At 47.7% G+C, this 22,906-nt stretch overlaps 1 protein-coding gene across 2 annotated transcripts in view; it reads left to right on the top strand.

Annotated features, from left to right (window-relative positions):
• Positions 1-22,906, top strand: part of NELL1 (neural EGFL like 1) — a 465,040-nt gene that overhangs the window by 217,565 nt on the left and 224,569 nt on the right. The window lies entirely within an intron of this gene.

Raw genomic sequence — 22,906 nt, 5'->3', positions numbered from 1 at the left:
TATCTTACCTTGGCATTGTATGTGTAATGGAACTGACAGAATGTAGGGAAACTCACACCACATCCACTTTCCTGCCTTGATGGGTGCCATGAGCTTACTCTACACACCTATTGTTTTATGAAGGCTCAGAATGATCAATTTTGTGCATCAGACCAGTGTAATTTATTAGTGAGGTTTAGGGAGGGAGATTGAGGAGAGGGGAAATCTACTTATTTTTTGTGGGGAAGAAGGAAATGTGTCTTTAGTAGACCTTTGGTGTTGCTCAATGGTTTGAGAAAACAAATAGTCAAGTAGTGGATGAATTCATGAACAGAGTCAAGGAAAAATGGTCAGATGTGAAGCTGTAGGTGAATTACATAGATCATGCTGTATGAATGCTGATTAAACCATGTCACATCATCCTGTATTCTGTAGAGGTTAGAGGGAAACTAATCAAAATGTTTGAGAGTTTGACAGTTTTACTGAGATTAATTATTGTATCCTTCTGTCTATAAAGCGAGTACCCTTCTTTGCCATGTATCCTACCCCACAGGGCTCAAAGGATGGAGAAAAATTAGAACCACTATAACAAAACTTCTGAAATATTTTTTAGTATACATAGCAATATCATCACTTTGCTATCCAATAACACAGATATTCCAGGACAGAAAGATGTAGCCATATTAGTTTACCCCGTAAATATCACCACTGATGTAGTGATGTGTGTCCATATCTGTTATAATCCTCTTAAGCATTTGTTTCTCTGACGGTCTCAAACATGTTAGTGTTAATGCTGGAAGTTAATTTTAGGAGTTCTTACTTCTGCTTTTTCTAGGTTTGATAGATAGCTCAAGGTATAGAACAAATACAATTGTTTTATACATCTAAGTAGATAAATGTGAAAAACTCTCAGCAAAATAAGTACTTAAAAGTCTTAAAGGATCTTAGATGAGTCTTATTTCCATGTGCACATCTGAAAGGAGGCTTCACTGGCTATCACAGCAAAAGGGTTTCTCCAGAATGTGAGCAAACCTCCTGAAGTGATCTGTCCAATGCATATCTAATATGATAGCCTTGACTGAGTTCCTAATTGAATGACATTATGTTTAGGACTATTTTGGTTTGCCTCAGGGGCAGCATCAGGTACCTTTACTGAAATAGAAATAAACTTGACCCCACCACCCAGGGTTTGATATTGTATTGGTAATCTGTGTTCTCAACTAGAAAAAAGGCCAAGAAATGGTCAATGTGAGTGTGATTATCCCAGGCTGCAAATAATCTACATATGTAATGTACATAATATCCTTTTTGGAAGTCTGACAGTGTATCTTACTATACCTAGTATCACGTATCTTAGAGAACCTTTGGAAAAAGTCCTCACTTCTTGTAAGAGGATGATGCTAAACAATTTATTTTTGGTAGCCTGAATTGTTTTTTGCCCACTATTGTGTGTCTAAACCACTTTCTCTGTCTTGCAAATAAGCCCTAAATTCTCATTGATCGTTTACAAACCATCATGAAGGAGAAATGTTAGCCATTGAATTTTGTAGGGTGCTTGTCTTCTGGCCTTCCTCCCTATACATGGTAATCATTTTTATAACAATAGTAAACCTTTTTTGGTAGTCTGCCACTAGCTTTCACTTCTAAGTCCCTAATAATCCTTTCATTCCAGCAAGAGTGTCGTTAGACATGGAAATAATTTAAAACACAGGGTATTTGTGATTTACAACAAAAGTGTGCAGTAATAATGCAAGTGCTTGACAGTAATGGGTGAACATTCATGTAGTGCTTAGATGCACAAAAATTTCTGTAAAAGAAAGAAGTGATGGAATGAGTAAGAGAACCTATTCTGTGCAGTTTTCATTATCTCACTTAGAACCACTATTATTTTAGCATTCCAAGCAGGAGTTCTCAAAGGGAGCATTCATTCCACATAGTTGAAGAGAGCCTTGATTGTTGTGGTAGTTCATAATAATAATGAGTTACAATAATAAATGCATTTAAATTAAGTAATTGTGCAATGGGAGAAATACTCCTTTTGTAGTTTTTTGCTTTTAATAAAAGGGAAAGTTGCCTTACATGAATGTATTTCAGGAAATGTAGCAAATACTTAGTTTTTGCCTCCACTTGCTGCTACTGATGCTTTCACAAGTCACAATGAATGCAACAATTGCTCAGTTACCTAATGTACTCCTAGTAACTGAGTCAAAGCCAATGGGAAGGTCTGGCTTTGTTGACTTAAGTGTTTTGTGATGAATCCTGAGAGAGCTTTACTAGTGTGAGAGTTTGGATAACTTCCACTTGTGCGTAAGGAGAGTGAGCATGTCTCTTTTGACCCAGAGATTTACCAGTATAAATGTTCCTGGACTTCAGATTTTATCTTCCAAGATATGCGAACATACAGAGTTTATTTTATATAATTCAGAGGTAAAGGCAGACATTCTTATACATAGAGCAAGTAGCATCCTCCTTCTTCTGGAATAACTCTGAGCCCAATTCTGGAAGCTACTGGAAGCCAAGCCACTCTGAGAAGACAGGTTGCACTACAATAGCTGTCCTCTTTCCCTAGCCATACCTTTCATGTAATGAAAATATCCTGCCATGTTGCTTGTATTGGAAAAGTCCCCTGTAATATTTCTTGCTCTAATATAGTGCCACAGGAATTATTCCCAAATATAAATTACGTTTTTCTTTTCTAAAATGGTGTTATAAATCTTGTATATTCATTTTTAAAAGGTTGCATCTATCTTTTGAGATTTTAGCTCTTGTCACATGTATCTTTTTGTACATCATTCTGAGTCACCATATAATGCTTTTAACCTGTATTCTCCCATTGATGAACAAATCAACTGTTTAGTATCAGGCAGGCCATAAAGAAGTCTTCAGTTTCTGATATCTAAACATACAATACTTATGTGTAGCACACACAGGATGAAGTTTGGCCTGGCACATTTACTGTACTGGGTCTATTGCTGGCCCGTATTCGGCAAGAAATGAAACTTGTTATCATAAAAGACCTTGTTGGCTTTAAAACTGTCTGAGTATCACGGAGGCCACATCTACACAGCCCTTTAGTGCAGTGCTATACTAATGACAGTTGAAGAAATTGCAAACAGAGGACTAATTAGCATAGCTGCACAAGATTTTGCTGTTGGTGAGGTGTGTGCGTGTGCCAGCAGTACAGAGGTCATGTGGATGGGCCTCCGCTGGCTAAGCCCCACTCTGTCGCTAGTCCCTTATGTTTGAAAAAGTTCTTGAGTAAGGGACTGGTGACAGAGGGGGGCTTAGCTGGCGGAGGCCCATCTACATGGCTTCTGTACTGCCGGCACCACCCCCAGCCAACAGCAAAACCTTGCATGGCTATGCTAATTAGCCACCCAAGTTCGCAAATGGTTCTCCATTTGTTCTGGATGAAAATTTGAAAACTTCATAAAATCATGGCTTTAGATTATTCCAATCTAATCTGGAATCCCTACAAACCCTGATCCAGGCACAACTCCCACTGCAGCTTGTATAGTTGGTCCTAAATAAAAACTGTACAAAATCCTCAAGATTTGGCCCTGCAAATACAGCAAACATGTAACCCATTTCAAAACAGTCAGTTTTGAATTTTTACTAAGGGTGCGTCTACACTAGCTGGCTGCCTTGAAGTAGCTGGCACAACATCAAAATAGCACGTGTCGCCTCTACACGTGCACTGCGCTATTTCAACGTTGAAACTGACATTAGGCAGCAAGACGTCGAAATCGCTATCCCTATCTGAAGATGGGAGTAGCGCCCTACTTTGACATTCAACGTGTGTAGACGATCCGTGTCCCGCTACTTTGAAATAGCGGGGTCCTCCATGGCGGCAAACAGCTCTGTGGTCCCCATGCACAGCAGCCCTTAAAGTACCACGGACCCGGATTTCTGTGGCAGGAAACTGAGAGTGTGCAGGCAGCCGCAGATGCACGTGCTAGCTCTGCAGACCCTCCAGAGGCCCTGAAGCATCCACCCAGTGCCATGGCATCCAGCTTGCCCCCAGAGCTCCCCCCTGAGGGGACCTAGGCACCCCTGGCAGCCAAACGGGGGGCCAAAAAGAGGTGGGGCCCCTCCTGGTCGGAGGCTGAGCTCTGAGACCTGCAGGGGCTCTGGGGTGAGGAGGAGGTGCTCCACATGATGGGGAGCAAGCAGCGGAACATGGAAGCGTTTGTCCAATGGGCCAAGGGCCTGGCCGCCTGGGGTCACCCTGCCCGCACTCCGGATCACGTCCGGAGCAAGGTGAAGGAGTAGTGGCAGAGTTGCCCCCAAGACTCGGCCAGCCTGTCTGGGGCCACCCCCGCCACTTGCCCCTATTACAGGGAGCTCAGGGCCATCCTGGGCCCCTGGGACACCTCCTCCCACCCACCCCCTGGCCACCCTTGACGCCACGGCCGATGAGCCCCAGCAGGCATCAAAGCTGGAGTCTGGCACAGAGGCCAGCCTCGCACCCCGGGCCTGACTGAGGAACCCCCACTCCGGATGGCGGAGGAGGGGTCCACCAGCTAGGAGGAGGGGCTCCTCATAGACCTCCCTTCCCAGAGCACCAGCTGGGTGTCCGCCCACCAGGGTTCGCCCGACTATAGCGATGGATGGTCAGGTACGTACCCCACAGGGCACATGCCCCTGGGCCATGGCGCAGGGCCACCAGACATGACTGGGAGCACCACACACCCCCAGTGGATCCTGGAAGATGCAGGGGCGTTGTGTGTGTAGCCGGGCCAGCCCATGTAGACATCCTGGAAGTGGCCCCAGCTGTCCACCATGGCCTGCAGGACCACAGAATGGTAGCCCCTGTGATTGATGTATCTTCCCCCGCCTGTGGTCCGGGGTGTGGATGGGGATGTGGTTCCCGTCCAAGGGCCCAAAGCAGTTCAGGAACCCCATGGCAGCAAATCCGGTGATGGCTGTGTCCAGGTCCCCGAGTCGGACGACCCTCTGCAGCAGCATGGCATTGAGCTCACAGACCACCTGTGAGGAGGGAACACAAGTGCCCATGAGGGTGTGCAGGGTGCACCAGGCCCCTCCTCCCAGACCCCCCTTCCAGCCACCTCCCCGGGTATCCCCCACCAAACCCCTCTCTCCTCAGCCCCACACCCAGCCCATCTCTCCCTGGCACCTCTCCCTCCCCAGCCCCACACCTGGGACCCCTGATGACGGCCCTGACCATGGACTTTCCCACTCCGAAATGGTGTCCCACGGAGCGGTAGCTGTCTGAAGTGGCCAGCTTCCAGACGGCTATTGTGACCCTCTTCTCGACGGAGAGGGTGCACCACATCCGGGAGTCCTGGTGCCTCAGTGCAGGGTGAGCCACTGGCAGAGCTCCAGGAGTGTCTGCCGATGCATGCGGAAGCCACTGGTCATCATCCCACTCCCCCACGACCAGCTGCTCCCACTGCTCAGGAGCTCCAGAGGCGGCAGAGCGCTCAGTGGGGGAGGAAGAGGGGAGTTCGGTGGTCAGGGGCATCCCCATCTGCCCTCTGGGAGGGCTCCTCTGCCGGCAGCTGCTGGGTGGCCTCCCATGCAGCAAGTAGCATGGTGCTTGCTCCCCGGGTTACTACCTGGAGGGCTTCCAGCTGCTTCTGGGGATCTATAGCTGCTGTGCGTCGGTCTGCGCAAGTGTGGCTAGTGCTCTGCAGGCCTCATGCTGTGCAGTCCAGATGTGTCTGGGAGGGGCCCTTTAAAGGAGTGGCTTGTTGCCCCAGAAGGGCTAGTCCAGCCTGTGACCCCATCCGTGGGCTTTCTTGGCCCCTGATTTCAACGGGGAGCACTTGTGTGTGTGGACGCTCCACGTTTCCTTCCAGGGTGGGTCCTTTCGATGTTCCCCTTTGCTACTTCGACGTTGAACATCGATGGCACCAGCCCTGGAGGACGTGTAGACGATACGCATCAAAGTAGCTTTTTTCGATGTTCTTACTTCAAAATAGGCTACTTCAACATAGTGTGCTAGTGTAGACGTAGCCTTAGAGTTTTGTATTTGTACCTGGGCTGACTTAACATCTAGATACCATGGTGACGGGTGTGAGAGACTTGCTTATCCTTTAAGTAGACAGAACTACCTTTCACACTTCATGAATGTTATCTAATTGTAATGTTTCACTGAGATAATTGCAGCCTGTGCTCCACCACGTCACTTAGCCCAGAATTTCCTGTCAGTCTTCATTTTGGTTTATTGTTTGTATTAGTTCATTTTTTGCTTTAGCTTTGCAGAAGCAATGAATCACTAAACAAATTACATATTTCTAAGAAACAAACGCTTGTGTGCTGTAACTAGGCTGTTTTCAAAATATATAATTTATCCTAGTGCTTTTCCTCATTTGAATAAAATAATTGACTTTTGATAGAAACACATTGTTTAAAAATCGCCTTACAATTTAAATGTTACTTAAGATGTAATTTGTAGTATTTGCATTAGTGGAGTGAGATAATAGCGGATGACAGAACCTAATGGCTTTTGTGGGTTATCCCTTAAAGTCTTTCCCATTTGTTCTTTGTGGTATTTGGGGTAATATATAATTTTTAATCTACGATGTCAATCAAAAGGATCACCGTGCCCCCTGTATTACTTGATGTTGGCAATAAGCAGGATGGGAGTAAAGCAGAGAAGTACCTGGAATTATGGGGGGGCGGAAAACAAACAAAACTGTGCTGTGGGGAACAGAAATCCAGAATAGTAGCTCAAAATTACAGGGATTTGATCTTACAGTATGAGGAAAAAGTTGGAGAAGTTGTTTGCACTTTCAATAATCAGTGTCTTTACAGCACAGATGTTGTGCTTTACCTGTCAGAGCTCTGAAGTGATGTATTTGACCCAGTGATGATAATACTGCTAATAATAATAATAATACTGCATCTTTCACGTAGGTGAAGTGGCAGTCTGAAAGGGCAGTGAGTTAACCAGAATCAGTGTTGTTGAATAGGTCTCAAATGGACTTTTTAACATCTAGGCAGCAAATAGATACTGTGGACATTCATGCAAGGAAAATGCTCTCACTGAAATCTATTCCTCTGAACACATTGCCTCCCCAGCTTGTCGGTGAATTAAGTAACCATTCAAAAAGGAAACATAAATAGTTTAGGTTTAAATGCACATATTTGCAAAGTTCCAAACAGTGTGTGATCCATTTGCACAAGTCTGAACCAACGCATATCGAAAATGTAGTTGCCTAGAACAAAAGCATTGAGAGAAATGAAACAACATGTAATGAATTAAAAGCTAAAATTTGGGCTAGTGAGCAAACAAAAATGGGCAAAAAGCTTCCTAAAGTAGTTAGAGGGGACTTTTAATAACCTTAGTAGTGTACTGAAATTTGTTCCTTGTGGTTTAATACATTATTTGGCATTTTTGTAGTGCTTTATAATTTCCAAAGTTTCTCCAGTTTTAGCTAAGTAATCCGGACCAGAGCCCGGGCAGACTATTATATAACTATTTTCCCTATTTATAGACTGGGAAATAGACTCAGTTCCAATTTATGTATTATAAACCTATATGATGTGACTAGAGGCCTCAGACACATCACTGTCCTCCTGTACTCGCAGACAGGAATGAGATTCTCTCTCCCTCAAAGATCTTAAAATCCTCCTCCGATATGGAAAACCCATAGAATAGATTTAGTGTGGAGGAAATATCACAAAAGATATCAAGTACTGCATACCAGTGTATTGAGATCCCTATGGCAGAGTTTGTGTGCTTGTCAACCCTCCTCAAGCTGTCTTTGGGTTTATGTATCTGCGCATTTCCCATTGCTTAGGACTATGTCTTGAAAGCAGTATTTAGTCCAGGAGTCAGCAATGTTCCCAGGGTAGGGGTGCTGAAATTTGACCTTTTGATCTTTAAGTACAGTCTAAGTGCCAGTGATACTTTTTAAAGTCACTAATAGTCCTACTCACAACAGCTGCATTAATAAATAAATTAAGAAACAGAACTTTACTTTTCTGGTTTTTAAATCTCTGGCTGGCTGGGTTTTTAAAATGTCTAAAAATGCCCAGGATTGTAATAAAGGTTGAATGTCTCTTATTCCAGATTCTGTGGTGTAGCAACATCCAGGGTCTCAGCAGGTATCGCAGGCAGCCCCACAGGCTGGGAGCAGAGCTGCTGCCAGCCAGGGATGGGGAGCCCCCAGTGGCTGAGGGAGGGTACAGTGATAAGGAGCCACCCCTTCACTCAGTCTGCTCCTGCCCTCTTCTATTGCCCAGATCACCCCACTCTGCTCTTACATCTCCTCTTGCCCAGGCCCTTCCTGCCCAAACCCCCACCCTCATCCTGTTCCTCCACCCCAGTGTGCTCCTACACCCTCCCTCCCACCCAGACCTCAAACACCCAACCTCAGAGGTGAGTAGAGAAAGCTATCTGCAGCAAGTTCTATGGGTTCTGTGATGGGAGCTCTGGCCCTGGCTTCATGCTGTGACAGGGGCTCCAGAAGGGCTCTGGCTTCAGCCCTGCAACAGGGGTTCTGGAGCAGCTCTACTGTGGGGGCTCTGGCCCCAGCCCTGCTGCAGCGGCCTGTGCGGCAGGAGCAATGGTGATACAGCTCTGTCCCCAGCCCCGTGTCATGGTGGGAGGCTATGCAGCAGGGGCTCAGCCCCATCCCCATCCTCTGGCTTGCTTCTGCATGGGAAAGGAGGGGCGGGGCTGAGCTCCTGCTATGTGCCATTTTAAAATCTACTCATGTGCCAACACTGGCATGCCTGCTGTGGGTAGCTCTAAATACTTTGGAAGCTGACGAGACCAGGTGGATGAGATAATATTGAGCCAACTTCTGTTAGTGAGACAGAATCTTTTGAGCTACACAGACACTTTCCCAGGTCACTACTCTCGGGCCACCCTTCCTTTCTTAACCAGAACTTGAGTCTAAGAAGCTTCAGTGTAAATTTATGCAAGGGTTATTGTTAGCATGGAATATATGAAATTTCACATCTAACCTCCAGCATGAGATTAAACATCTTGTTGCATTTTCATCTTTGAAAACAAGTTCCTGAGAAGCTGGAATTGAAATCCATTTTCCCTTTTTTAAAAAAATAATTATACAAACAACCCTGAAAAGTGGCAGAGGGGCGGCCATGTTAGTCTCTATTAGTAAAAACAATGAGGAGTGCTGTAGCACCTTAGAAACTAATGGATTTATTAGGGCATAAGCTTTCGGGGTAAAACCCACTTCTATCTGATGAAGAGGGTTTTACCCATGAAAGCGTATGCCCGAATAAATCCATTAGTTTCTGAGGTGTTACAGGGCTCCTCATCGTTTTTAGAAATAACCCTGTGACTGTGGCTGCATTGCCTCACTAATTCATGTAGCAAACACATTCGTCTCCTGGTTTTTCTTCTTCTGGAGATCTCTGTCGGAAGTGTTGGAGCAAAGAACATCATTTCATTTTTGGTGTTAAATAGTACAAATATTTGGCTTACAGTCACCTTTGCACTTGCTCTTACAATTGCAAATTGAAAATTATTTCATTCCTGCAGCCTTTAAAATGCAGACACATTTGTTTGAATCCCGAAGTGGGCTCTTGGTTGAGTTCAGCAGCATGTAATCTGTATGCTGATGGGCACTGCCATCACTAGAGAGCATTTATCTGCTCAGCAGGACAAGTCAACAAAGGCAGAGATAATTTAGAGTAAATCCAGCCAAATGAAAAAGGAGTCACCATAAACAAAATCACATCAAATGCCTTGATCCAAAGCCCATTAGCTCAATGAAAGTCTTTCCATTGCATTTATTTGGCTTTTTATCAGGCCTTAGTAGTAAACACTTGCCAAAGCTCTATTTATGACTATACTAAGAAGCAGAATTAGTTTGTATTTCCAGAGTACATTTTTTCTAAGGCCTAGAAGATGGTGTACTACCATTAATTAATTATGCTTGTCAATGTTCCTCTGAGGCCAATAAATATTTTAATCTCCAGTTCACAGAGGGAAAGCTGAGGCACTGAGAAACTGAATAACTTGCCCTGAGTTGTATTCAGGATGGCATTGGAGACTCACTTAATTGAACCATAGAAATGGCTGGTGGGAAAGATCTAAAAGTATGCTTACAAGAACTGAATCAGCAATGAGATGTGTTTTATGTGATTTTACATTATGTACAAAGCCAACACAAATGCATCTTTTGTTGTAACCTTTGTCCCCTTCCTCAAGCTCTCCATACAATTTTGCCAGGACTTTTTCCTATCATTGGTACACCCAAATTCTCTAAAATGTAAATGAGTTTGTATATTCCTTAATTTCCATCCTACCCCTCATTAGTCACTAAGTTTGATCACCGGGCACATTAGCTTCCTCTTTTTAAAGATTGTCCAGTAAGTCTGAGTTGTTTGTGCCTGAATTCTCTCATTTTGGGAAATATTGGTTGAACTTCTCTCATCTGGCACTCTCAGGACCTGACTGGTGCTGAATGAGAGAATTTGCCAGACCGTGGCAGGTCAGGATTGTTGAGCACCTTACCAATACTTCCACTTCTTATTGGGCTCTTCCAAGATGTTTGGGGTAATTCGAGTGAAATACTAGCTAGAGCACTGAGAGCTAGGACTGGTGGCTGTAAACAAACTTTGAGACAATGGAGAACTTGGCCACATCTGTGATAAGTGGTCATATATCTAATTAAAATCATGCTGGATTATATTTGTTGCTGGATGAGAGTTTTCTGGATACAGGTTCAATCTGTATATGCCAAACAAACTGAATCTATTGCAGTGACATTACCTTTTTGATAAATTTAACTTCAGATATGTTAAGATACATAGATGCAAAAACACATACATACATACATGGACATGGATGTGAAGGCAGTGCTAGGTTATATTGAACCTTGTGACTCTTGTCCAGTTCTTTTTACTTTAAGTGCTAACAAAACCTTAGCTACAGAACAGTCTGACTGAAATAAGATAAATTTAAATTTCTTCAAACTCTGTCCACTTCTAAGACAAGAAATTTAGGTAATACGGATGATAGTCTAGGATAACAAACATTGCTTAGGTTTTCATAGGTTTCAAGTTTTGTACAGCTCCATGTGTGACATCATGTGAATTATTTAATCAAGTATTTTGCATATTTGACATTTGCTTAAGTATGTTGACACCAAGTTAAAAGAAACAATGTGGTTGTATTGCACCTTTAGCTCCAGTCAATGAAGCTCTGTTTAGCAGCGGTGCTCAACTTTTCAAGATGTGGATCCATTTTGAAAATTCAGGAAGACTTGCTCACCCAAGGCAATTCAAAACTGGGGTGTAGGGGGGGTTCTCCCCTATGAAAAAATGAACCGTCCCTCCCCATCTTAACTCCTCTCAGCCACTCCCCATTTCCCTCTCATCTAGGGTTGGTGGGTTTTTGGAAAATTTATGTGGGACAGGGTGAACAACCTGGGGGATCCCCAACCAGGGCTGCCTGTCCTGTATAAGATTTTGAAAGCCCAGGATGGGGGCCAGAAGCAGGAGGGAAGGAACCTGTCCTTGCTTGAACTTTCAGTGGTTTCTTTTCTAGCATTGCAAATGTAATTTTATTGAAAGATGTCTAGTCCAAAGTTTTTAAATAAAGTTTTACTATTGCTATAAGTGTGCCTATGCAAAGAGCAAAGATGCTCAAAATGAGGTCATGTTTCTATTAAATAGCTGTTGCAATCCTTCCACAATTCTAAATTTCATAGTAGTTTTGGCACCTAGTAAGGAAAGGGGCTGAGCACATACCAAACACATATTCTATATTGGTGCTTCAAGCTCTACATCCTTGTAAGAATCAGTGGAACAATTCCCTTATGCTTAAAAAAATCTTACATTTTCAGCTTTATGCCCATAGTCCACATTGATGCTGCCAGTAAGAGGGTCTCCTTTTGGGCAGTTGTGGTATGTCTTCTGTCACCTGAATCTATGATGTCTATCCAGTTCTTATTGCACTCAGACCATTAGTGATCCTGCAGAGCTAGATCCATTTGGTAGACCGCTAACCTGGGCCCGTGTGATGCTCCAAGGGAATTCTACATAGGCATCAATGTTGGCCATTGCAGGACTGACATTCCAAATTACAGAAATTTAGATCACTCTTCTACTAGAATTTGAACCAGTGACCTAGAAGTGAGAGACTCCATTTTCAATCACAAAGCCCAGGAAGGAAGTTTATGTTAGCGTTGTTTTCTAATTCATTCTTAGAATTCTACTTTAGAAAATACATTTGTTCATAAATATTTCTGTTCTCGCTATTCAAGATTTAAAGAAATAGAAAACACCCTCCCCAGCAGTAAAATGTACAGTTCATTTGAATTAAGGACCCAGAAATTATGAAATCTCTTACTGAAAATAGTGTTAAACCTGACTTTTTTATCATTCCAGATATTCAATTTGATGCAATTTATTTTTTTTCCTTTTGTTATTGATGCATCAAGAACATACATGAATGACTGTTTTATGATGGCAATAAAAGAGTCAGCCAGTTCAGTCCAGGGAGAATCACAAAGCATCACTTGTTTTTGTGGATTGGGTTTCCATAGCTGAAACATGATTGAAGGTTGTAAGAAATTAGCAACTCAAATTTATTATACCAAAGTGGCTGAAGTAGCTGGATAAAAGAGAACGATTAGACAAAGTTATCTGAAAAGACCATAATTCCAACATTTTAATGAGATGTGAGAAAACCGGAGAAGGAGAAAAATTCCCATTAAGGTTACCGTAAATAAAATTTATGCATATGTAGGGGCCAGGTTTTCGCAAATTTTCATTCACAGATCCATGCATGTCTGCACATATTTTCCTCTGTAGTGAAGTATTTGTGTAAATATATAGCAGGTAGACTTATTTTTTGCCTGTGTGTGGTTTCAGGTGAGGCAGTGTGATGTGTAAGTACTAACTTAAATAATAGTAACTGCAGATGCAGCTAAAAATATGGTGAAGTTGTATGTGCAAAAACACAAGCAGGGTTGATGCTCAGCTGGAAACCTAGCTGCAGCTGCTTACATAGCTTCTTTTTTAGATCAGACTCTGGGAATAAGTCTAATTTTAACAAGGTGCATTTGATTAGTTGAAGCAAGATTGATGCTTTATTAAAAATGATCTGTACCATTAGATTATCTGTCAGAATCAATAAATTGGGTTCAGGAACAAGGGCAGTCATTACCCTTTGTGGATCTTGTTTTTGTAGTGGAGAAAAAGGATGAATTAATTCACTGACAAAATGAATTTCTACTTAGTTTGAAATGTGAAGCCCTTATCTGATTATTTCCAAGGTTCATAAGGGTATATGTTTTATTTAAATTATTTAATGAATTTCACTACCTTTAGGTTCTGAATTTCCTGTTTAGCCAGAAAGTTTAGTGTCCTATTTTATTTTATTTTATTTTACCTGAGATCTTGAATTTAAAATAGGGTAACAAAGTACAGCAAAGTATGGAAACTAATGCTGCATGAAGGTTAAGTACTTGATTTAATGTGCTTGGCACATCAATACATTGAGACAGCTCTTGAAGGACATTGGTGAATCAATTTTGCACGTCCTGGTATAACTTGTTACAGTTTATGTACATTTCCCAGCAACAGATGGCTTAATGGTAATATATTTCGGTTAACAAAAATTAGCTTCGTTGTGGCACCAGTGGGTGCTGAAACAAAAACTTTGGTGACAGTACAGGCCCACTGGTGAAGATGTGAATAGGTCCATGTCTACTCAGAGGGCCAACATAACAATGTGAAAAGATCATTCAGCTCCACATACACTGATACTAACTTGAGAGATCCTACAGGGTTTTAGTGATGCATAATGCTCATGTTTGATCTTCTGACAGATGAAATTTGCCTCGTGTCCACATGCAGGTGGGACTGTAACTTGTAAGATGATGAACAACTTCTGCAAAGCTATAAGTAAGGGTATGTGTACAGTGTGGCTGTTGCAGCAGCGAAGGGGGTCTCTGGATAGTCAATGGAGCTCAGGCTGCTAGTATGAAACTGCTGACTGGGCTACTAGGCTCACTTTCAGTTGCAGTGTAGACATAAAGTGCTCTCTCACTCCTAAGCCATGTCTACACGTGCATGCTACTTCGAAGTAGCGGCACTAACTTTGAAATAGCGCCCGTCACGGCTACACGCGTCGGGCGCTATTTCGAAGTTAACTTCGACGTTAGGCGGCGAGACGTCGAAGTCGCTAACCCCATGAGGGAATAGGAATAGCGCCCTACTTCGACGTTCAACGTCGAAGTAGGGACCATGTAGTCGTTGCGCGTCCCGCAACGTCGAAATTGCCGGGTCCTCCATGGCGGCCATCAGCTGAGGGGTTGAGAGACACGCTCTCTCCAGCCCCTCAGCTCCATGGTGGCCGCATGGAGCGGCCCCTTAAAGGTCCCCTCCCCCTCCCTTCCTGTGCAGGAAGCTGAGGGAACGTGCAGGCGGCAGCCCGGACACGCGGCCAGCCTGAACGTCCCTCAGCCACCTACCCAGCTGCGATGGCTGCCTGGCAGCCACCCCCAGTGCCCCCAGGGGACCCCCCCCCAAGGGGAGCCAGGGCAGCCAGCCCAGCCAGTCGGGCAGCCAGGCTGGCAAGCGGCAGCGGGGCCCCTCCTGGATGGAGGCCGAGCTGCGGGACCTGCTGGGTCTCTGGAGCGAGGAGGAGGTGCTCCAGGTAACGGGGAGCAAGAGGCGGAACGCGGATGCGTTCGTTCGGCTGGCCGACGGCCTGGCTGCCTGGGGTCACCCTGCCCGCACTCCTGATCATGTCAGGAGTAAGGTGAAGGAGCTGTGGCAGGGTTACTCCCGGGCCCGGGATGCGGCCAGCCGATCTGGGGCCGCCCCCGTCACTTGCTCCTTTTACAGGGAGCTCAGGGACATCCTGGGCCCCCGGCACACCTCCTCCCCTCCGGCCACCCTTGATACTTCGGCCGACGAGCCCCAGCAGGCCCTGCAGCCGGAGTCTGCCCCGGAGGTAAGCCCCGCACCCCGGGGGCCCTCCCCCCCGAAGCCCACCCCCGGGACATCGCGGCAGGAGGAGGAGGAGGAGGAGGAGGAGGAGGGGGGCTCCTCCTCTGCAGAATCTGGGCTGCAGATCCTCCTCCTGCCATCCCGGAGCAGCAGCCGGGCCTCCGCCCCCCGGGGATCTCCGGACTGTGGGAGCGGACCGACAGGTAGGTACCCCCCTCTGGTGTTCACCCCTGGGCTTGAGGGGCGGGGGGTAATAGATGTGTGTCCAGGGCTCCCCACATGCTCACATGGCCATGGCCCTCACAGCACTGCATCAGCCCCTGCCCCCCCCCCCCCCCGCACGACAGTGCCATGCCCCATCCCCGGGCCAGGGGGGAGCGGAACCTCGAGGGGCCCCTGGGAGGAGGGGGTGGGACACCCCACAGCAGCAGCATGTGATGGAGTGGGGGGAGTGCAAAAGGGAGACTCAGGCTACATATGAGCAACAAGAGCCGAATAGCTCCCAGGGGCAAAGGAGGATCCTGGGGCTACAGCTGGCAGGTGACACCTCTGCCCTGAACAAAGAGGAGGGAGGAGCCGAGCTGGCTTGGAATTGGGGGGGGAGGGCGGGGGCCACAGGCAGAGGCTAGGGGAAGGGAGAGCTGGAGGGCAGCCAGCCTGAGGAGGGGGAAAGCTGCATCCCAGAGGGGCCCCCCTTGGGGTCTTCTTCCCACGATGGGTTGGAAGGACTGTCTCTTCCAACAGCTGGTGCTGTCACTCCTGGGAGAAACTGGGCATCTGTGGCCTAAGAAACCTTTCCTGCTGTCAGACCCTGCGGAGTGAAGTGAGAGTCACTCCCACCAGGGGACGGGGTACAGGGCAGGGGGACCCCTGAACCCCATCCATCACAGCAGCATCTCCCAGGGACGGGGATGGGGAACCTGCAGCACAGGGCTGGGGGGACAAAGGCCACGGCTTGGGGCCCACACTAACGCCTGTCTCCATTCTTCTTCCCCCCATCCTCTCCTGTGTCCCGCACCTGCACCATCAGAAGGACCGGAAGAGAGCGCCGGCGAGGCCTCAGTCGTCCCGGAGAGCCCTCCGGGACCATCGCTCCAGGCCAGCCCCTCGGCAGAGGACCGACCGGCCCCACGGCGGGCTAGACGGCGGACCCAGCACCACCACCACCCGATGGCGACGGACCCCCAGCTGCTGGCCATGCACTGACGGCAGCTGGAGGTCGCGGAGCAGCAGCTGCAGGAGCGGGCCCTGGCCTGGCGCCAGGAGGCATGGGGGGCCTACATGGAGACTTTTAACCGCCTGGTGGACTACCTGGCCCCCCATGCCATAGTGCCCGCCCTGCCTGCTCCACCAGCCCCACCACCAGCTGCTCCGCCCGTCGCCGTCCCGTCCGCCGTCGCCCCGCCACCCACCGCCGAGGGCCGGAGCGCCGAGGGACCCCTGGAGCCACCTGAGACTCGCCGGGCATCATATCTTCTGGTCCGGCCCGCCCCCAGCCAGCCCCGGACAGGGCTGCGACTGCGGCGGGTCTCCCGGCCAGCCACGCCCGGTGCCGGGCTATAGGGGCGAGGGGCCCGGGACGTGCCCCCCCCCCCCCGTATATAGTTTAAAGTTATTATTTGGTGCCCCCCGTTTGCCCCGTCCCCCCCATGTAAATAGTTCTCCCCTTTATCCTCCCTGGTTTTCTTTTTATTCATGAGGACACTTGCTTCTTAGTATTGTTTTATTTTTGTACATATTAGTTTGTTTCCACATGTTTGTATATAGTTTGTTCTTGTTTCATATATTTACAGTTAAAAAAAAAAGTTCTGAAAGAAAAAGAAGTTTAAGTTCAGCCACAAGTGCGTGCTGTCATTTGTCCAGGAAAAGTGGGAGGGGGGTGTGGTGGGGTGCTCCATGGTGTGGGCGTTGGGGCAGGAGTGTGGTGGAGGAAGGGGCGGGCAGTGGGGGGCCTGGGCAGTGTTCACCCCGCGGCCTCATCATTGAAGTGGGCCCGCAGGGCCTCCCGGACCCGGGTCCCTTCGGGGTCCACCTGCCAACTGGGGGCAGCAGGTGGCTGGACGTCTGCCCTGCCGGCCTCCGCAGCCCAGCCCTGGAAAAAGGTCTCCCCCTTGCTCTCCACCAAATTGTGCAGGGCGCAGCAGGCACCCACAATCTGGGGGATGTTGTTGGGGCCCGCATCCAGGCGGGTCAGGAGACATCTCCAGCGTCCCTTCAGGCGGCCAAATGAGCGCTCCACCACCTGGCGTGCGTGGTTCAGGCGCTCGTTGAAGCGCTCCTGGCTAGCGGAGAGATGGCCCGTGTACGGGTGCATGAGCCACGGCCGGAGGGGGTATGCCGCATCTGCGATGACGCAGAGGGGCATGGTGGTGTCCACCAGAGGGATCTCCTGCTGGGGGATGTAGGTCCCCGCCTCCAGCCGGCGGCACAGGCCCGAGTTCCGGAAAACCCGGGCGTCGTGGGTGCTGCCAGGCCAGCCCACATAAATGTCCTGGAAACGTCCCCGGCTGTCCACCAAGGCCTGCAGGACGACAGAATGGTAGCCCTTGCGATTCAGGTATCGTCCTCCACTGTGATGCGGGGTGCGGATGGGGATGTGAGTCCCATCCAGAGCCCCGAAGCAGCTGGGGAAGCCCAGGGTGGCAAAGGCTGCGATGGTGGCATCTGGGTCCCCCAGCCTCACGAGCCTGTGCAGGAGCATGGCGTTGATGGCCTGCACAACCCACAGAGAAAGCACATGGGAGAGCACCAATGAGGGGTGAGCAGGGTGTCCATGGCCCTCCCCTGCCCTCCCCCGCCCTGGCCTCCCCTCCCCTCCCCTGCCCTCCTCTGCCCGGGCCCCCCTCCCCTGCCCTGCCCTCCCCCCGTGGGTTCTCTTACCTCCATGAGGACAGCCCCAACGGTGGCCTTGCCGACACCAAACTGCTGCCCCACGGATCGGTAGCTGTTGGGAGTGGCCAGCTTCCAGACAGCGATGCCGACCCGTTTCTGCACTGTGAGGGCACGCCGCATGGCCGTGTCCTGGTGCCTGAGTGCGGGGGTGAGCCACTGGCACAGCTCCATAAATGTCTGCCGGCTCATCCTGAAGTTCCTGAGCCAGCGGTCGTCGTCCCACTCCCACCAGTCGGTGCTGGTGGGGTAGCTCCACAGCTGCCGGCGTGTAAGCTGGGGGAGGGGGCGGGGTGCTGCAGGGTTAGGAGTTGAGCCCTGCTGCCCTGGGGGCAGCTCGTCCTCCGGTGTAGCAAGGAGGTGCTCAGCTGCCTCCCGCATGGCATGGAGCAGGGCAAGCCCTGCTCCTGCCGGGAGGGCTGGGTGGACCTCTGGCTGCTGCTGCTGCTGCTACTGCTGGGGGTCCATGACTGCGGCGCCCGGGGTTTGTGTGCCTATGGCTCCTCAGACCGCGTGCTGTGCAGGCTGTGTGTGTCTGGGAGGGGCCCTTTCAGGGAGCGGCTAGCTGTTGCCCCGGAAGCGCTAGTCCGCCCTGTGACCCTGTCTGCACCTGTGCCTGGCATCCCTATTTCAATGTGTGCTACTTTGGCATGTAGATGTTCCCTCGCTGCGCCTATTTCGATGTTGGGCTGCGCAACGTCGAAGTTGAACATCGACGTTGCCAGCCGTGGAGGATGTGTAGATGCTATTCATCGAAATAGCCTATGTCGATGTCGCTACATCGAAATTAGCTATTTGGATGTAGCGTGCACGTGTAGACGTAGCCCTAGCCTTGAGTATAGGTCGAGGGCTATCAGCACTTCTGCAGAGAGGCTTCCATACATTGGTATACTTCCATTCCATTAAAGGACCATTTTCATCTGAATGCAGGATAACTAGTTCTGAATGCACTGAGGAAAACAGGACTCTGAAGGCAAAATCAGCATTGCCTGAACCCAGATTAATGGAATGTGGCAAAGAAGCTTGAAGAAGGATTATCAGTTATCAGACTACACTCCCTCCGTGCTATTCCTCCCACTAATTTAGTTTCTGTACCTGATCCTCATCCAATCTTTTAAACTCAATGAAGTTGAGGGATTCAAGAATCTTCCTGAATGATAGGACCAAACAGAACACTGGATCTGAGCACTCCCAAACTTTTTCCATGTTTATTTTCTGTGTGTCATGAAGGTCAGAAAACTGAATGGCTTTAAACAGTGATTATGGGCATTAATTCTGCTAGGAACAAAAACTATTAATGTTTTGCTCTTTTAATACAGCAGTCTTCTTTTCTCTCCAGCTTATGGCAGAGAATACAAGCAGCCCTCCACAGAGAAGCTGTCAAAATTGAGACATTCTTTAATAAGGCATCAAAGCTCAAAATTTTTTTTCCTGAGAGTGGACATGAAATAAATTCACTCCGTTTGGAACATCAAAGTTTCTTTACAAAATATAAATTTCTACAGTCCCTTAGGATTTTGTCTAATTGTTTCTGGAATGATTCCTGCTTGTGCATACTTTCTTTGGAGACAGTTCTACACATGTAATAATTTGATGCACATTAAGGTCCTTCTGATATCTACTCTGACTTTGTTTCCTTTGATTTCCATTTATATCTTGTTGTTTTGTGATTCTCTGGAAAATAGTACCTTGGGCTGACCTTATCTAAACCATTTATTTTATATTCTTCAATTAAATCCTCACTTACCAATTTAAGGCTTCAGCTGTTGTGGGTGGTTTTTTAAAAAAATATTCTCTGAGCTCATGAATTTTGGACCTAAACTTTTTGTACATTTTGTACTCTGTCTATTACCTCCTCAAATTACAGATGTGCATATATTCAGGTATTTGATTGGATGTATAAGAGATGGTTAGTATGAAAGGACTCCACTTGGCATGTTTTTCTCAATGCCACATTACAGAGCACTGTGGGCTGCCTTTAGACACAGACCTGAACAAAGTGTGGAGCGTAAGTTTTACTTTTCCCAGAGTTGTTGCTACTTAGGGACACATCTAAGTCACATTTGTTCCCTGCTCCTTTCTTGCTCTGGAAGAAGTAATATCTCACCTATACAGGTAATAGATTGTCACTGCCTTTTTTAGTGTGTTCTGGCTAGTGATTAGGGTGTTGGGATCCAGAGCAGTACCCTTCCTCAATCCTCCCTACCCACCTTGTAGTTCCCATTTACACCTGTGTGCCCAGGCCAAAGGCCCAGGTATCCCACAGAGGGTTTAAGGGGATGGTTCTTACTCCTTTTCAGTCCCGTGCAGGCACAAAGGCAAAGATATAACCAAGAGTTATGTTGGTTTTGCACACTGAGTTCAGAAGACAAAATTAGAAGTTGAACTTAAAAAAAAAAATTTGGAACTTTTTCTTTGTGTCATGAATTCTTAGCCACTCCTGGTTGCTAGTGCTTGAAACTGGTAATGAACATGAGTCCTAAATGCTGTACTGGAGTTATACTGGTATAAAATAGCAAAACAAAAAGCAGTCAAGTAGCACTTTAAAGACTAGCAAAATAGTTTATTAGGTGAGCTTTCGTGGGACAGACCCACTTCTTCAGACCATAGCCAGAGACAATAGCACGTTGGGCTCAAAGTACACAGGAGATTATACTGTCCAATGTACCTGCGACAGGAAACCTGAGTTATATTTTTGGGTGTGCCTCTGATCTGTTTGTGGTCTTGGGCAAACACCTTCTTTGGTGTCCGCTGATGCATCTGTAAAGTTGTGAGACTAACCTTCCCTTCCACGCACTTACAGGTGAAAATCATGATCACTGCATTGGGGTGTGTATGAACGGGCAGCACCAATAGAAACACAAACAAACTAGCTGCGAGCATTCTGTTCAGTGGTATTTGAATCTTTCCTGCATGGTCACAGAAGCTCACTGCTTATGTGGAATGCTGCCTGGCATGGTAATGTGTGAATGCTTCCCCAATGATGCTTGTGCTTAGCTAGCTCTGCACCACCTATCTGCCCTCTCCGGCTCACGCACTGTCCACCCAGAACATACCAAGGGTGGAATGAGGCCAGGGTGAACAGTACATTGCTAGATCCCCGGCTATAGCCAAACTGAATAACTTAGAATGGCCCAGGGCTTCTCCAAGGTACTCAATGGGAAATTTTAGTCCCCCCAGGGCTCAGTATCAGGCAATAGGAAGGTAAGTGACAACCAAATTCTCCATCTCTCCCATTTGTACCCCATTTTACTGAGTGTAAACATGCTGCAGTTGAAGACTGAATCCAGAGAACATAACCCATCTGAATGCAGGTTGCAGTTGGAAAGCCAGATATTATGGACATTAATCCAGAACGCCCACATTCCTGTGGCAACCAACATTGTTTGAGATAGCAATCTAAAATTTGTGATTGTTTCTTTTTCCCAGGTAACTGCTGATCACCAATTTAATGGAAGCTTCCATCTTGCTAGGTCTAGTATTTGACACTAGTCAGTATTCTTTGTTACAGAGAGAGTGTAATCCTCCACCCAGCTATATCATTCAAGGAAATCTTTTCCAGGCTCCATCAGACTATCACCTTGGGACTTGAACCCTAAGTACTGATACCCTTTTCATTAAATCCTAACTAATGTTACTACAGATGCTATGCCTACATCTACGCTACAGAGTTTTGTTAACCAAACCCTATCATTTGTCAACAAAACTTGCGGAGCGGCCACATGCAAAATACATTTTGTTGGCAGGATGTTGACAAACCTCAGCACTTTTGCCGACAGCATTCTACCTCTCCACCAAGAGGCATAATGCTTTTTTCGATGGATGGTCACCAAAAAAGCTGTGTGGATGCTCTGGGGAGGACTTTTCTGGACAGAGCAGTCCTCCGTGGCACCAGCTAGCTGGCTTGGGGGATGCTTTGTCAACAGCAATCACAGCTCTTTACTCTCTGCCTCCAGCCACTCTCAAAACTGCAGGGAGCCCTGGAAACCCCGTGGAAGGAAGCTGAGCAACATGGGCACCACACTGGCTGCACACACACCCTCCCAGTCACTCTCAGACGTGGTAGAGGCCAGTCAAGACCCCCTGGATCTTTGTGGGATATGCCCGAGGGGTCCCAGCACCACCCTGAGATTGGGAGGGCCCTCCTGGTCTAGCCCTGGACTACAAGACTGCCTGGGCCTCTGGGACAAGGAAGCCATCCTGCTCAACCCCACAGCAAAGTGCCAGAATGCCCCAGGCTCCACACACCTGGCTGCGGCCCTGGTGAAGCGTAAATACACTGCCTGCACCAGGAGTAGGTTCAGGCCAAAGTCAAGGATCTTCACCAGGGCTACATGCAAGCCCAGAATGCATGCTGGAGATAGGGGGGAGGGACAGCCACCTGCCCCTACTATGATCAACATAACTGGCTCCTGGGGGAAGAGTATGGTGCCCCCACCTAGGAAGGTGTGGATAGGGCTGAGGTGGCTCCCCCACCACAGCCAGAGCTGGACCACCTAGGAATCCCACTGGAGACCCAGCTTGAGGCAGAGTCAGACCCAGACTCCAGCCAGGGGATTGCAGTGTTTGTGTCAGCCCCACCAGTGAGGAAACATCCCAGACATCACTGGACCTCTTCATAGAATCGTAGAATCATAGAACAATAGAGCTGGAAGAGACCTAAAAAAGCCATCGAGTCCAGCCCCCTGCTCTAAGCAGGACCAAACCCATCAGATCAGCCCCACCAGGGCTTTGTCAAGCCGAGACTTAAACACCTCCAGAACTGGACACAGTACTCCAGATGTGGCCTCACCAAAGCTGAGGAAAGAGGAATAATCACTTCTGTGGAACTACTGGCAATGCTCCTCTTGATGCAACCTAATATGCCATCAGCTTTCTTGGCCACAACGGCACACTGTAGACTCATGTCTATCTTCTCGTCTACTACAACTCCCAGGTCCTTTTCTGCAAAACTACTACCGAGCCAGTCGGACCCCAGCCTGTAACAATGCTTGGGATTCTTCCGGCCCAAGTGCAGGACTCTGCACTTGTCCTTATTGAACCTCCTCAGATTTCTTGTGGCCCAGTCTTCCAATTTGTCTAAGTCAGTCTGGACCCTGTCCTTACCCTCCAGAGTATTTACCTCTCCCCC

Source organism: Carettochelys insculpta, chromosome 6 (genome assembly GCF_033958435.1).
Source record: "Carettochelys insculpta isolate YL-2023 chromosome 6, ASM3395843v1, whole genome shotgun sequence".
NCBI lineage: Eukaryota > Metazoa > Chordata > Testudines > Carettochelyidae > Carettochelys > Carettochelys insculpta.
Note: the sequence above shows the minus strand (reverse complement) of the source record. Positions and strands in the feature narration are given on the sequence as shown.